The 12,623-nt window shown below is 45.5% G+C and overlaps 1 long non-coding RNA gene across 1 annotated transcript in view; it reads left to right on the top strand.

Moving 5' to 3' along the window:
* The first annotated feature begins 505 nt into the window (after positions 1-505).
* The window catches only part of LOC133269331 (uncharacterized), a 68,376-nt gene continuing 56,258 nt past the window's right edge, over positions 506-12,623 (top strand). Inside the window, exon 1 of the long non-coding RNA XR_009743417.1 lies at positions 506-584. This is a non-coding gene — a long non-coding RNA (uncharacterized LOC133269331). The remainder of the gene's footprint in view (positions 585-12,623) is intronic.

Genomic DNA, 12,623 nt, shown 5'->3' on the forward strand with positions numbered 1-12,623 from the left:
AGGCAGATACCCTCCGGGTGTAAATCAGCACCGCTCCCTTGGTCCCATTTAGAGCTGTGCTGGTTTACAGCCCATGCTCCCAGCCCTGCTCCCAGGTGGCAAGAGGCACTGCAACAAATGCAGGTGTAATTGCTTCTCACAGATGAAACTGCAAGGAAAGGCAGCTCGCATAGTGAGGGTAAATCTAGGTCTCATTGTTTTCTTTTTCTTGAAGTAAAGCAGAGTTGTGAGGCTGCAAAGGCAGAAAGACACGAATGCCATAAAACAAGCAAACAAGGGTGGGAAGGTTTGCCATCTCATGGCCATTTTTTCCTACACCCTCCTGCCCCACGGCAGCTAGCAAAATGGACTTGAAGAAAACCTGAGGGAATGGCTGCATAAACAGCCCTTTTAAAGAGCCTGGGCTAGCTTTTGTCATCATTGCATTATTTTTTTTTCACCAGTGCCACTCCATTGCTTTTCACTGCATTGACACAGGGGTAGAACAGGCTTAATGTAGCGGAGAATCAGACATTATGTATCTAAATTTGTTTTTCAGAACTGTGCTGTTATTGCAGGGAAAAAGAAGTGCCTGGAGTTTAAAGGTAAGCTCTGAATCTTCACCACACCGTGAAGATTTGCAGGTACAAGTCCCATTTAGATGCCTTTATAAAACACTGAAGTACTCCAGAGCAGCAGGATTTAACCTTGGGATGTTCGCTGGCTGTAATGTGCTTAATGAGCCTTTCCCCATGCATAGCAGATATCTAAGCAATTTTTTTTGTATAGAAGTGGAGCAATTGTCCGGCTTTACGCAAATGAGGAGCTACTTCAGTGTTTGCCCTGTGAAGAGACTTCAGTTTCAATGGGCTTCAAGATTGCACTTTTGTGTTAAGTGGAGCTGTGATCTTTTTCCAACGAGTGTTGCTATGCAGGGCCAATTTGTGACGTCCATTATTCTAAAATAAGCAACTTCTGCACAGCAGAAATGTGCTCCACTTGCACTGCTAATCTCTCACACAAAGGCGTTTGGAAGAAAAGTTATTTATTGCAAGTAATAAATGCAGGTTCTCAAAAACATTTATAACTTAATTTCCAGAGTCAGAGCACTCCGGCTTGAAATAATTTCCTTTCAATTTCCTATATTTCCAGTCCCTTTCCTGACTGTTTTAGACCATATATTGCATACTTAATTATTCTCTGAAGGAGAATCTCAGCTACTGAAAATGGGATATACTTAGCAAAGTTCTTCATGCAAGAATCTGTTCTTCAGGTATCAGCTATTGCCTGTGACAGGAGTGGAAACCTGGCTGTCTGTTAAATAAGCATGTTATGTTGAAGTCTTCTGCCTCACCTGTGCAAACAGTTACAGATCTCTTCTGTGTAGTTCATGAGCTCGTCTCAGCCATTGGCAGAACAGTCCTTTGAATGTCCTCTGGTGGAAAATGGAAACTGTAGTTAATGCTTTCCCGGTTTCTCTGAAATGACAAGAGGTGGGTCAGGGTGCAGTGGGATTTGAAACCAGCATATCTGTGTTTTTATTCGGTGTCTTTTCCTTTAGATAAGCTGCATCACTGTAAGAGCAGAGCAGTTTAAATTCTTCCCAAAAGGACCCAGAAACCTTAACTTCATTAGAAGCCACATTAGTTACTAGCTACTGAGGACTCCGCTTACTTAAGGAGTTTGTATGGTTTTTTTGAGACTGTTCTCAAGAATGAAACATGCAAATATATCAATATTTGGAAGGATTTGTGGGATCAATTTGGCATTTTTTTTTTTGTGGCTGGGAAGTTCAACTGAATAACTCCATGGCAGCAAAGGAATCTGTGGTTTGCACTCCTGCTTTACTCCTGTGTAAGTCTGGCTAAGAGATCTTGACCCTTTTTCCTCCCCAAGCAGCAGCTGCCTGTGGCTGTGCAGCTGCAGAGCTCTTGCAGCAGGACAAGGGCTGGTTCCATCCTTGTTGTGAGAAGAGTTTGCATACAGGAATACAGGATGAAGCACAGATGCATCCCTCTCTTGCTTAATAATCATGACCAAATTTATAGCTGGCCAAGTAGGTACGTGGATAATTAGCAAAGTGGAAAAGTATTTTTATAGCAAATAATTCATCTGCTTAAAATCCCTACCTGTCCAGTGTGCTAGACTTTCTGATACCCCCATAGACTGGGAGGAACCGCAGGTGTTCCTTTCATCTCTCTGCCTTTGGAGGAAGGGAGAAGTTATGGTTCAAAGGAGGGGTTAAACCACTGTTCCAAGGTCACACAAAATCTCTGTGGCAGTACTGGAAACACCCACATTTCCCTCTCATTTTCAAAAGTCCTCAAGGATTTGATCTTTTCTGGCAAAAGAGGTTTCTCCTGTTCTCTGACAGACCTTTTGCTTGACAGCTGTGTCCTCTGAGGAAGCATTTCTTCATAACGAGTTTGCCTTGAAGTGATTTGGCTTGATTTACATTTTTTCTTACAGCCCACAGCAAAACTTGTACCCCTGTGTAACCAGTTTCCACAAACTTCCCTATAAAATGCAGGGCAAGCTGTGTTGACTGCTCGCTCTGGGAGTGGGAAATGAAGGACAGTCAGTCCCATAGAAGGGTGTAAAGCCTTGTAAGATTTACTAGTGACAACTGAGTTCACTGAGTGTAAAGAACACACACGCATCAGGTGCGGGGCTCTGTCAATGCCTGGAACTATAGGTGGCAGATCGTGGAGTATGAGTTTGCATGTGCTGCCATTTCTGAGGCATTGGTACATTGCTGTTTCAGCCCACTTTGACTGTGTGACATGTTGCATGGCTGGCACGTGTTTATCACCAACAGTTATACATACAGTTATGCAGACATTGCTTATGGAGGCTGCTAAGTTCCTCTGAGCTTTCTGGAGATCTTTCCCACTTCAGCTGCTCTAATCACTGTTTAAAGGGAGACTGTAAAAAGGTGTGAGATAATCTGTAAAGTCATGGCTTGCTTCTCTTTCACTTCCCTCCTCGGGACATGTTTCCAGTAAGAAGCTGATATTTATGTATACGTAATGCCTGTGCCCTGGGGAAGCCACTCCTAAGTGAGCCAGGAATTTGTTGTGCGCCCAATTAGCTCACTGCAGCCATGCCTGCTCAGCCCTGTCACCCTCAATTTCCATCTGTGCCACTGGGAAGAGAGAAGAAAGCTTTTCCCCTGGTGCTGTCGCAACTAATACGCTGGCCAGATTGGCTGCATCCAAGAAGACAGGGGATACCACCGCTCCTCAGGGCTCGTGCCATCTCCTGGGGTGCCGGTCGCTGCCTGTGCTGACGTGGACAGCTGGGAATGACACGGAGGACAAACCTCACTGGGATAACTGAAATAAACCCCAGCCACTTCAGGCATTATGCTGTGGTCACTGATTGTCCCAGGAGTGGTTTGAACCCAGTGGGAGGAGGCTCCATACTCCCCCAGGAATATCTACAGAGCCGTTGAATTCTCTTACACTTACGAAGTTTGTAGATAACTCACCAGAACTTTCTGGGGCTGGCAATCCAGCTATGCTTCCAGAAAGCTTGAGCTCTTGCTTTTGGATTGAGCTACCAAGTGTGAGTGAGGGTTCAAGTTAGTTTACAGATCCGTAGAAGAACTGCTTTTTTTTTTTTTACAGCTATATATGTATGTGTGTCTGTGCGTGCATGTGCACATATGTATAAAAGAAGAAATATGGTCTGTTCCCTTGGCCTTATCCCACTTTCCATGAAGAGGAGTGTTCCCCTGGAAGCTGTAGCCATTCACATCTCGCAGTCTGCCTCCTGTCAAAGCAATTTAAGATTTACTAGTGACAACTGAGTGCTAACGTCTGCCATCCTTGCCCTGCAAATAACCAATGCATTCCAAGTCCCACGGCCCTTGGCCCTTATGTCAGCTCTCTTCCCCAAGATTAGTTCAAACTCAGCCAGTCACCCAGTGGCCATTTGGAGTGAATCACTCTTAGAAGTACATATCTTTGACACTCACTAAAACTTCAGGGGGAAAATGAGTCATTTCACATTATAGAAAGTCATATCTTGCCCTTGGTATTTCTATGTATGAGTGATAGGCATTTATTTTTAGGTAAGTTTCTCAGTATAAACGCTGCTTCTTTTGATAAAGGTTGTCTTGAGAGGCACATGCTAATATTCTGCTTATTGCACAAACACTATAGGAGATTATTTATTCATGCGTTTGCAGCAGTGTAGTTGAATGACAGGGAGCTACAGCAGTATCTGATTGTTGGGAGTCAGCCTGCAGACAAGGATCCCTGTTGCTACGCTTATCTGTCAAATATGTATTAAAAAATGCAGTGAAATCATCCCCTTTCTGGCATTTTCTTGCTGTTTGAATTACTCAGGTCTGCCTCCTAGACCATTCAGTGATGACTGTTTTCAGGATGCAGAAAATCCTGGCTTTTCAAGGGGAGCCATTAGACAAGGTGTTTATCATGGTGTCCTGGAAGAGATCTTGGCAGTGGCTAACCAAGACCAAGCAGATGGATAAAGCAAAGCCTCATTAAGTCTTTGTCACCATCCCAACAAACCAAACCATTCAACATGGCAGTTGTGGATGGATGTGGTTTTGGTCCAGGCATACTGCTGTGCCTGTGCTACCCGCAGCAGATCTGTGCTGGGCCCTGTGGCAGGTCTGCAGTGTGCCGACCCTGATATTGCACGCAAGTACTTCAGCTGCAGCACCCTATGGATAACAGCCTCACTTTTTCTGTGCAGAATGTCTGGCCTGGCCTCACCCAGTTTCACTGGTGGCAGGTCCATTCCCTGCTGAGTGTGTGTGGGGTGGGCAGCACGGGTCCCTCAGCAGTTCCAGAGGGGCTCTGGCTCTCCAGGAAGCACAAACCTCCACCACCACAAACCTCCACCACCACCTTGAGACATCTGTGGAGAAAGGCAGGGAATACCATCTGGCCATGAGAGGCATTTCAAGGCTGGACTGAAGGGAAGTGGGACAATTTTCTACTGCATTTAAATGTCTTTTTAAAAGTCTCTTGAATTTTATATACATACATGTATATAAATATATATATATTATAGATAACATGAAAATTCATATTTAAAAATCTAAATGCATATGCATATGAAAATCCAAGCGCAATCCCCTATGTGTGCCAGAGGGGAAGTTTGCAAATTGTTAAGATTTTGTTTGATGACCCCCCCAAACAGAAGGTGATTTGGCTCTGAACCAGATTTCAGTCCAGTCATTAGTGAATCCAAAATAACAACAACTTTTACATTAGGGTCTGTGTGTGGCTCAGTAAACAGATGCTGGACCCTTATGTGTGTCCAGTGCCCTCCATTCCCAGCTGGTCCCTCAGCAGCCTCTGTGGAAGCAGGGGTCAGTCCTGCCAGCTGCAGTGGCATGACCCTATTTCACAGCCTGCAGAAAGGGACATGTTCTCAGTTTCAAAGCTTGGCCCCAGGTTTTGGGCTGTATCCTTTGCAGAGGAGATGTGCAGTGTCCTTCGCTACAGAGTGAGGGAACAGGAGAGGACGCTGAGCAGTGCAGTGCAGCCTGTGAAGCCATTCCCATATGGTTCTGGGGCAGCCACAGCAGTCAGACTGTCTCCTGTGCCAAGCTCGGTGTGTGCCTTTCTCATTTCAGCCTCCTGCCCTATAGCATACATTTTTGGGGGAAATAAAAAGTGCCTTTGCCCTTCTGTATGGACATGTTTTTCCCTCCCCACTTCTCTTCTGCTTCTCCTCTGTCCTCTAAGGCCAGAGTTCACCCCCAGTCTGGAGCTGCTCTCCAGGTCTTGTTCCTCAGAGCAGGCGTCCAAGAGGCAGTTCCCAATTCACCCAATAAAACCTGGTCCAAACTGCGACTCTCCCTCCTTCCCATCCTCCAATAGTGAAATGTAGTTCTGGATATAAACTATCTAGATTAAAGAGATGTCTGAGATATTTTACTATTGTGCTGGCTCCTAAATTAATAAACACTATAAATCATGGGGCCAGATTCAGCCCTGACTGAACTTTCACATCAAGCTTTAGTTTGATGTTGAAATAAGGTGACATGCTGATTTCAAGAGTACTGACTTATCCCCTATTGGTGTTTATACAAAGAGAGTTCAGCTCATGGGCTTCTCCTTGTATTGTTGAGATACTGCCATTGTTACTCAAAGCAATATTTACCTGCTCTGTCTTGCATTGTTCACCAAAAGTTCAGAGAGAAAACAGGTCTCAGGCTGCATCAGTGTAGGAACTGTTTGCATACGGATGTTGTATCATTTTAGCTCAGGGTGACACAACATAATTAGCAGAAAACATTTCTACATAACAGGATCATTGTCTGCTCTATTTAAAATCATCCCTGGCAAATGATCATATCACAGGCAAAAGACCAGCCATCTTCTTGTGGCAAAGCAGATCTAATAAATGTGCATGCTAAGAGGACCTGAGTGAGTATCAAGTCTGTAAGATGTCTGCCTATTTAGAATGAAGCTTTCTTGCTACCTCACAGAGAAAAGAAGGAAAACCAGGAGAAAAAACAGACAATATGTCATGAAAGATGTATGCCCCAAATTTCACATTCAGCAGTTGGACTGTTTTAACTGCAACAACAAAATATATTCTCAGCTGACTTAGCAGAGGAAGTAAGGCAAGTACTTTGCATGCCTCTATTAGGACATAGTTATGTGCTGTGTGACTGGATGACAGAAAACACTGGTTCTCATCTCTTTCTGTGGCTGTGAAAGCTGGCCACATTCATGCTTCTCTAGGCCTGCTGTGGTCAACACATCAGTGAAGATCCCTGTTGTTTGGCAACCATAGCCATAGAAATCACCAAACAGAGCAGGGGAGTGCTTCTTGGTATTTTCCCTGCCTGCAGTCCAGCTGCGGAGCATACTCTCCCATTCTGCTTCTCTGCCATTTTTGTCAGAAACAAAAGCTTTTCAGGCCTTTTAAATGGTTGCATTCACAGTCTTCAGTGGTTTTAAATCCTTTGTGGTCACCCTGCTTGACCTTTGTATGATGGAGGACTTCTTTGAATCTTATCCTTCAGTTCCTACAGTCAAGCACAACAGCTTTTGGTTGAGCAAAGTCTTTAATGAAACTTTCTCCAGGCATCAAGTAACAGGGATTTTGCAGTGTGCCTTGGAAATGAGTCCTTTGAATGATTGCTCTTAGTATTAGATGTCTGCTAGCATAATGTTTTCCTGAATTCATTTTCCAGCTGCTCATTTTACCTCTCCCTTGCCTGCTTTTGTAAGGAACCATCTCCATTTTATACTGCTTCCTTGGCAAGGTACCTAGGCACTTCCCTTTGGTGAACTGCATACAGATCCCAACCGAGCTCTCAGTTGATGATAACCTTTGATAGGGACCTATCCATGATCAAGGGGTGCATCTGCAAGCTGGAAGTACACATAAGGCCCCATGGCCATGTGTAAGGCTTGTGCTTGCCCCTCTGAGGTACTTACCATGTCTGTGTGATGCTGAACACACTCACCTCACATCAAACTATTTGCTGGTGGAGGATATTTGGCAGCTCTCAGGCAACCAGGGCACCTTGTGTAAATGGAGTTTGCTGGCACCTGGACTTCCCTGTCCCTGCCAAGCAAAGGGCTGTTGGAACAGCCGCACCAGGGGTTGCCTCTTAGTCAGCCAGCAGCCTGTTTGAAGGTAACCAGGGAATCCTGGTCATATTGCAGATGATTTGTTGGGGCTGTTGTAATGAAGTTATATGAGGAAATGGACGGAGGGTAAGAGGACAGTATGTACTTTGAAATTATTTGTGTTATTTATTTATTTATGGTTTGTTTGTTGGTTTGTTATTCTGATTTTTCTTTTTTCCTTGAAGCAATCCCTGAGTCTTTCCTTTGCAAAGAAACATGCTGTACTTACCAAGAGTAGGAACACAGAACTGTTTGTTGAGCTGTAACATTTTTAGCTTCTGCTCCTTTGAGCTGCTGCTGAGGCATTGAGAAATACTTATTTAGTGCCCTTAGAGTTGTGTAAATCATTTTAGTCAACAAACTTGGCTGTGCTTTCAAGTTAATGTGCCCTTAAAATGTAACATTAGACTATTTGTTTTTGCAATATTAATGTAAGTACTTTTGCTTATAAACAAAAAGCATCTGTAAAAAGGACTCCGCAAAATGATAGCCAGTCCAGAGTGTGCAATAGTGCCAGCCCTTTCCAGAGAATGAGCTAAATCACCATCCTGCTGAAGTGTTTCCATTCACTTCAACCTAATCAAGATTTGGCACAGTAAGAAAACAAACTCTGGGTGTCAACATACTCTACCTCTCCCGGATGCACAGGCCAGACGTGTATTTTGGCCCTCTGACAGTGTACGCTTTATAGTTAGGCACCAGTTTATTGATGTAAATCCCAAAGCATTCCTCAAGTCCATAAAGAGAAAACAAAGATGCAAACCCTAAAGCTCTCCCATTAGGTCAGAATCACCCTTTTCCCATCAATGGCGGTTGCCCGTGCTGTGGAATTATGTTGACAGCTTTCCTGCTGTATGGATTATATTCTGTATTTTGCGGTTTAAACTTCAGTCTTTTTTCCTATTAAAGCCCTGCTGGGAGTATTCAGTTGTATAAAGTCTTTTAAGTCAGTGGCAAGGATTCTGACTGACTTCAGTGGAGTTTGGATCAAGGCCATATAATTAAGCCACAGAAAAGGCTGTTTTGCTGTAGTATCTTTTTCTGGTTTAACTGTGTTACCTGGATAGGATCATATAATCTCTGTTCCATATGGCTAATAAAAAGTGAACCAAAAGCTACCGAATAGCCAACAAGTTGCTGAAAGGTTGTTGCTGTTATTGGGTGAATTATTTGTTGCCACTTGAACCTATTTTTTCCTCCTTTTTATTTTTCTTGTTGGCAAAACCTCCTGTAACTTTCCCTTTTACTTGGGTGACTGAGCTTTGCCAGCCGATGTCCTGGCTACGCAGACTGTATTCATATACCTCTGAAAGAAAGGTCTCTGGATGAGCTGGAAGGGGAGCTCCCTGTCTGTCTTCTACCTCCATCTTGGACATTGGACTTCCTGAGTGACAAACACGAGGATGCTGGTATGGCACACTTTGTGGTGTGACAGCCTGTTTTGATGTGCTAATGCACAGGGAGTCTCCCACTCCAGAGGCTTTGCCTGTACTGGAGGGCAGAGCTGCTGCTTGGATGAGAAAGGGTATGGTCTAGATAATCTCAGTCTTTCCCTGAGGACGTGGTCTGGAAGCTCCTGACCCTGGTGCAGCCTGCTGTGTTGTAGCTGTCAGCTGTCAGTCAGTGTCCCTGGCTGCATCCCACTCCTCTGAAGTGCGTTTCGTCTGTGATAATGACCTGCTTCTGATCTGGGGACTTAAACTCTTCAAAGGAGCCTCAGCTCCTTTCTGAAAGACACTTGGTATGACTCCCTCCTCCTGCGATGCTCACCCAGGTATTTCTGAGCTCCCAGACACCTGAGCAGAGGCAGCCTGAGGAAGAAACCCTCTGGGTCCCCAGATCTACAGATGGGCTCCCAAGAAGAGAAAGAGGAGCAGGTGGGGAAGGACCTGGAGAACTGAAGGACTGTGATGTCATAGAATCATAGAATAGTTAGGGTTGGAAAGGACCTTAAGATCATCAAGTTCCAACCCCCCTGCCATGGGGAGGGACACCTCACACTAAACCATATCACCCAAGGCCTCGTCCAGCCTGGTCTTGAACACTGCCAGGGATGGAGCATTCACAACCTCCCTGGGCAACCCATTCCAGTGCCTCGCCACCATAACAGGAAAGAATTTCCTCCTTATATCCAATCTAAACTTCCCCTGTTTAAGTTTTAACCCATTACCCCTTGTCCTGTCACTACAGTCCCTAATGAACAGTCCCTCCCCAGCATCCCTATAGCCCCCCTTCAGATACTGGAAGGCTGCTATGAGGTCTCCACGCAGCCTTCTCTTCTCCAGGCTGAACAGCCCCAACTTCCTCAGCCTGTCTTCATACGGGAAGTGCTCCAGTCCCCTGATCATGTCCTTTCCTTTCTTGGAGGGGTGGGAAAACCGAGGTTTTTGATTCAGTACAAGCAACCTGCCCATAGACTTGTGGCTAAATAGTGTGTGTAGTGTTACAAATAATGATTCTTTTGGTTACACTCTGGTGTGGGGAGCAGCAGTTTTTGTCCTACCCCAGGTGCCTTGTTGGAGAGAAGGGAAGCAGCTGCTCACAGACCTGAGCAGTGTGTCTGGGAGCACCAGGGAGGGAATGGTCTTCTCCTTTTGCCCTTCCTGCACCTCAAACAGGAGCTTACAGCTTCCTTCTGGATCAGGCTCAACAGCACAAGGAGCAGAGAGGTTTTTGGAGAAGCTTTGACTTTGCATCACCAGCCTTCAAGAGCGGCCAGGCCTCCTTCCTCAGAGCTGCCTCTGAAGGAGGAGGGCAAGAACTAGGAGGAGGTCTCAGGACTGCAGTGGCTCAAGCAGAGAAACAAAAGCAAAAACAACCAGGGGAACCTATTTGCCATGGAAAATTATCAAAACGAAAGGTTGCCAAGCCCGTCCTTGCTGCTTCCGCAGTGACTGTAAAGATGAGGATGAGGTAGATACTTCTGTAGCGGGAGGGGGGGGAAGAGAAGATGACTGGAAGCTTGGGAGGCTATCTGAGAAAGGCATTCAAATGAACAGCAGGGAGGCAAAAGGGGCAGGCACCACCTTCAATGATGCAGACTCCAGAGAAAGAAGAGAAAATTCAGAGGGGAGGAAACAGGAGTGACTGAAGGTGGAAATGCCCAAACCAGAGACCACTGGGGATGGATGTGAGGATGAAGAAGTGAATAACCCTTGTGAAGGAAACAGCAAGAGGTGGGTTAGCAAGAAGATGAGTGCAACAGGATGACTCAGTAGTGATGACTCCATTACGAGAGCAGCTTGAGGGGGAGTCTTCAAATGATAGTGCAGGGAAGAAGAGGCCAGTGCAAGAAAAGGAGGAGGAGAGAATAAGTGCAATAAGACCTTCCGATGAAAAAATAAATAATCTCCATACACAAAGCTGTAACCAAATGAATTCAGAGCTATTCATGGCACTGACATCAATTCTTTGCTCCTGAAACAATAATGGGAATAAGGGGAGAAAGTGGGAGGAAAAAGAAGAAATGTAGGAAATTAATATTTGGCAGTAAAAATTATCAGGAGTACTTATGTACTTCTGGAAATGTTACTCAAATTTCCCATCTAGTAGAGGCTGTAGCTCAATGAGGTAGTAAACCAACTTTTAGGGCACTTAGTGCTGACCCAAATCTACCACAACCATATATCACAAAACAGTGAGCTGCTATTTTGAATCTCCTTGATGCTTCTTATTCACCAGAAAACATGGTTTTGGAAGGGTTAATGTTATTACAGCAGCTTTCATGCTGGGTCAGGTGCTGCATGTCCTACTGAACCTGGCACGAGGCAAGGGTGACGGAGTAAGGCTGCACAGACCTTGGGCCATGTTTTGTGGCTAATTCAACAAACGTGAAACCTTGTGAGTGTGACTGCTCAGGCTCTGCTTTGTCCTGCCAAGGGACCGGCTAGTACGGAAAGCTGATGCTTTCCGTGGTGGCAGAGCCGCAGCCTTCAGGACCGAAAGTCTGCTGGGTGAATGATACCAATGGCCCTTGGAGGCCAGACATGCAATGATCTCCATGTGGCACGGGGAGCAATAGGGCCTTGGTCCCCAGCTTCCATTGAGATAAATTCACTGGGAGATGGGGATCTTTTGAAAACCATGCTGGGGGGTGCCTCTAGCTGCCTAATTCCAACCAGAAGCCATTCACATTGTTAAGGTTCTCCGTCACTTCCGTAGGCTCAAACATCACCCTACCCTGTGGCCATGCTTCCCTGGGCTGGTCTGACCTGTGGTCCTCACCTCCCAGGGATGCCTTTGGCTAGCAGTTTGGAAGATGCCATCAAGAAAAATTATGACTTATCTAATTCACAAGGGCTCCCAGTGACCCTTCTCCTCTGAGGGTTTTCCTTGTGGAAGAGATGAGGAACCCAGGGAGGCTGCAGCAGCCACACAGTCTGAGCACCAACCTCTCTGGCCTGGGGCCAGGGCTGTGATGTACAGGAAGGGCCTCATTGACAGAGGCTGAAATCAGATGTGACCCTTCAGCCCCAGAGAAGCACTTCAGAGCCTGATGGCTGCTGACAAGGGTAAAGGAATGCCTCTTTAATACCTAGCAGGACATGGCAGCTTAAAGTTTTCCTTTGGCAATCCATAGTTCTTGGAAACTGACAGTATGTTATTTGGGGTGCTCTGCAGAGCAATGGTATGATCAAAAGCACCTCAGAGTAGGAACTTGGTTGCCACAAGAATCTCCAAGGATAGTGCAGCATGGAGAGAAAGTACCTCCTTTTGAAGAACTTCCTATTATGAAGTGGAAACATTTTACACTTCAACAAGCCAAGGACCTTGAAAGAAGAGTTTCAAGGCAGGGAGAGAAGGCCCCCGAAGGTGAGCTTAGGTCCATGAGAGACATAACTAGTGCTATGTCAACATGATAGTGATAAAAGGTCAGGTGAGGTTAGCTCTAATGTCACACAGCTAATAGGATGCCTGGGGATCTGACATGAAAAGTGCTCTCCAGGTTGCTAATGCCTTCATCTGGGTCAGCAAGTAATAGTCAGACACTGATTCACAGAACTTCCCTTCCCCGAG

This window comes from Pezoporus flaviventris, unplaced genomic scaffold (assembly GCF_033815535.1).
Source record: "Pezoporus flaviventris isolate CSIRO_AGI_PZ_B2104156 unplaced genomic scaffold, CSIRO_AGI_Pfla_v1 ptg000015l, whole genome shotgun sequence".
Classification (NCBI taxonomy): domain Eukaryota; kingdom Metazoa; phylum Chordata; class Aves; order Psittaciformes; family Psittacidae; genus Pezoporus; species Pezoporus flaviventris.